The 4,124-nt window shown below is 39.7% G+C and overlaps 1 protein-coding gene across 1 annotated transcript in view; it reads left to right on the top strand.

The window, feature by feature from the left end:
• EIF2D (eukaryotic translation initiation factor 2D) overlaps positions 1 to 4,124 on the top strand; it is an 84,062-nt gene that overhangs the window by 3,339 nt on the left and 76,599 nt on the right. The window lies entirely within an intron of this gene.

Below are 4,124 nucleotides of genomic sequence, written 5' to 3'. Positions count from 1 at the left end.
CAATGCTTGAGCCCACTGGGCCGGCTCACGTTTCCCCCTTGGGCTTTGGAGGGTCATGCAGTTACTGTGACAGTGATTGTTGTTGGCATTCTGGACACACTCGCTTCTTCGGTAGATAGTTACACGGAGCGAGCCTGCTACTGAGGCACCTTAGAAGGACCCTCTCTGGTTAGTGCCACTGTTTCTTCTCTCTCCCTATGGCCTCCCTCGGCCTCATTTATGGCATGCAAATGGCCATCCTGTTGAATCTCTGCATGGGATGGCTATGCTTTTAAGGTAAGGGAGGTCATTTATATTTTTGGAATTAAATAATTTATTAATGATATATAATACTTTATTAATCTTTTAAATTTTTATTTTAATACCTGTTAATATTAGTTTCAGGTGTGAAATATACTGATTCAAAACTTTCATACAACACCCAGTGCTTTTCATAAGTACACTCCTTAATCCCATTCACCATTTAACTCACCACTTCCACTTCCTTCCCCTCTGGTAACCATCAGTGGTTTTTTTATAGTTAAAAAATATGTGTCCCCCACCCTTTTTATTTCCCCATTGCTTGTTTTTTTTTGTTTCTAAATTCCATATAAAATGTTAAATTTCCAGTGAAATCATATGGTATTTGTCTTTCTCTGACTGACTCATTTCACGTAGCGTTATACTCTCTAGCTCTATCCAGGTCATTGCAAATGGCAAGTTTTCATTCTTTTTTATGACTGAGTGACATTCCATGGTATACATATACACCACCTCTTTATCCATTCATCAGTCAATGGGCTGATAAATTTGGCCAGTTTCCATAATTTGGTTCTCTTGATGCTATAGATACTGGGGTGCTTGTATCCCTTTGAATTAATGTTTTTGTATCATTTGGGTAAATAACTAGTAGTGCAATCTCTAGATTCTAGTAGTGTAAGTTTATTTTAACTTTCCGAGAAACCTCCTGTTTTCCAGAGCGGCTGCACCAGTTTGCATTCCCACCAGCAGTGCCAGAAGGCTTCCCTTTCTCCACATCTTGGCCAACACCTGTTGTTTTCTGTGATGTTAGTTTTAGCCGTTCTGACAGGTATAAGGTGATTATGTCCTTGGAGTCTTGATTTGTATTTCCCTGATGGTGAGAGATGTTGAGCATCTTTTCATGTGTCTATGAGCCATCTGGATGTGTTCTCTGGAAAAAGGTCTATTCGTGTCTTCTGCCCATTTTTTAACTGGATTATTTATTGTTTGGGTGTTGAGTTGTATACATTCTTTGTATATTTTGAGTATTCATCTTGCCAAATTTTAAAAGATAGAATTCTTAGGAGTACAGTAGCAGGATTCTCACACAGAGTCGTGACACCAAGGCTTTTCTTTCAAGGAAGCAACTTTTATTCATGCAGCACTGCTCGGTTGGGTTCGTAGCCAAAGAACTGAGCAGCTCACATCACATGACATAGTTTTTGAATACATTTTCTATTTCTTTGTCTCCCATATATGGTAACACACATAAACATGCAGTCTAATTGAGTTGTCTCAGTTTACAAGGTCTTGGGGGATGTAGACACCTGGGCGCATATTTAGGTGACCTTGAAGTCTTCTCTCCTCTTTTTCTCTCTCCTTAGGGAAGGGTCCCTACCACAGTACATCTTCAGACCAAAGAGAATTAAACAAGAAATAAGCTTAAAAGATAACTAGAAAAACCCCAGGTTACCAGATATCGACACTTTAAAAGAAATTCTTTCAAAAAACTACAGCAGGACACCAGCTTTTGCGGTGTGAAGAGCTTGGTGAACTCACTGAACTTAGTGAGGACATTAGGAAACATTTGCGATTGCCTGATTTAGGACAATGGTCAGAATGAAGCAGTGTCATAGGAAAGAGATGATATTTTAGCAAATAGTGCCAGAACATTTGGATAGCCTTAGTTTAAAAATGTATCTGTTGCTCTTTAGTATACATACACAGAAGTCAACTGCAGTTAAATGGGAAAAAGAAAACAATGCTTTTCCAATCATTATATCCTAGGAGTAGGCAAGAAATTCTTAAATAAGAGTAATCCAAAGAGAAAAATTGAAAATGTAATTCAATTTAAAATTTAGAAAATTTCTTTTTTTTAACTTTATTTATTTTGAGGAACAGAGTGTGTATACATGCATATATAGGCACCTAGGATTTGGGATGGTGCAGAAGTACAGAGAGAGGGAGAGAGAGAAAGTCCCAAACAGGCTCCATGCTGACAGTGCAGAGCCTGACATGGGCTTGAACTCAGGAACTATGTGACATCATGACCTGAGGCAAAACCAAGAGTCACTACTTAACCAACTGAGCCACAGGTGCCCCAAGAAATTTTTTTTTCTTTTTAAGCTCCAAATATTTTCTTTTTGTCCATTACAATTATATCCTATGACATTTACAAGTACACTTTGGATGGCACACCAATTAGCATAATCCTTTAGGAAAACTCTCTGATACTGCCTGTTACACCTACACATAGTCATGCATATGTCCTACCATTTCACTCCTCAGTATGTACTCATCAGAAATGACGACCTGTCTTTACCAAACCTCATAATAGGCTCATAGCAGCACTATTTCTTTTAGCTCCAAACTAGGATCTACTCAGAAGCCCAGTAACAGGCACACAAATAAAGTGAGATATAGTCAAAGAATTGACTATTACACAGCCATAGAATTAATAATTCACAATAAACCCAGCAGTGTGGTTGAATACCAAAGAGAATTTTTAAACAGTCTCTAAAGATTAAAAAAATCAGTTTCAGATCTTTCAATTTATGTGAAGTGCAAAACAGGCAAATGGACTCCATGTTCTCCTAGATCCAGATGGCGGTCACCCTGTGTGTGGTGAGGGGAGGGTGGGAGGGACTGACCGAAGGGACGCCTGGGGCTTCCCTGAGCCCTAGTGTGGTTTTCTGAGCTCCCTGATGGTGCAGTCTCTTCACCTTGTCGAGATTCAGCAAACTCTTTGCTTATGTTCTCTTGATGCTTATATTTCAACATGAAACCAAAAAATTCAGCATTCCAGTTTCTTGAGTTTTGAATTGTGAAGCTCATTTATGTTCAATGAGAGTGATCCTGTTGTTTCACACACGTATATGAAACGTTTTAAAGAGATTAAGTGCATAGATTGCAAGAAAACAGGCCCCAAATATCAGCCATTCTTGACAAAGTTCACTCACATTGTCTGGGTCTTGTTTGTGAAAGCATTGCCTAACATCACAGGTTTTTTTAGTGTTTATTTGTATTTGAGAGAGAGTGTGTGAAGGGGAAGGGCAGAGAGAGAGAGGGAGATAGAATCTGAAGGAGGTTTCAGGCTCTGAGCTGTCATCACACAGCCCTCTGCGGGGCTTGATTTCACAAACCTTGAGATGATGACCTGAGCCGAAGTTAGATGCTTAACTAACTGAGCCACCCAGCCACCCCTGTGAATGATTCCTTTTTAAATATAGTTTATTGTCTAGTGGGTTGCCATAGAAACCAAGTGTTCATTGCAACAAGTGCCCTCCTCCATGCCCATCACCCATATACCCCTCTCCCCTGCCTCCCATCAACCCCCAGTTTGTTCTCAGTACTTAAGAGTCTCTTATGATTTGCCTCCCTCCCTTGCCTTAACTATTTTTCCCCTTCCTTTCCTGTTAAGTTTTTCATGTCTCACATATGAGTGAAAAACATATGGTATCTGTCCTTCTCTGCCTAATTTATTCCTGTGAATGATTTTTAAAGGAGCTTCTATTATTTCCTCTTTGAAGGTTTACACACAATAGACCTGAATGGGTTTCCATAATTAGAGAGTTAATGAAATCCAAAGTCTCTCACCAGTTACTGCCTTCCACATTCCAAGAACCTGAACATGTTCAGCAGAGAACATGCCTGCATTTATAAAAACAAATCAAAGCAGGTCACGGTATTAACATTCAGTGGGAAAGCAGTGAGAATCTGATCCTAACTCTGGCACTGCTGGGCTTGTGACTGATTTTTTCTTTTACTTTGCAAAAGTTTCTGATGGGCGGAGCATCTAGTAATCCCTTTCATTTCCAGACTGTGTTTCAACTTCCTTTTGGAGCAACTGCTTCCCTGCCCTAATCACAACTTTTAGCAGAAGAGAAGCTGGCAGAGTGGGAGCA

Source organism: Suricata suricatta, chromosome 3 (genome assembly GCF_006229205.1).
Source record: "Suricata suricatta isolate VVHF042 chromosome 3, meerkat_22Aug2017_6uvM2_HiC, whole genome shotgun sequence".
Lineage (NCBI taxonomy): Eukaryota > Metazoa > Chordata > Mammalia > Carnivora > Herpestidae > Suricata > Suricata suricatta.
The sequence above is the reverse complement of the archived record's forward strand: the minus strand, read 5'-3'. Positions and strand labels throughout refer to the sequence as shown.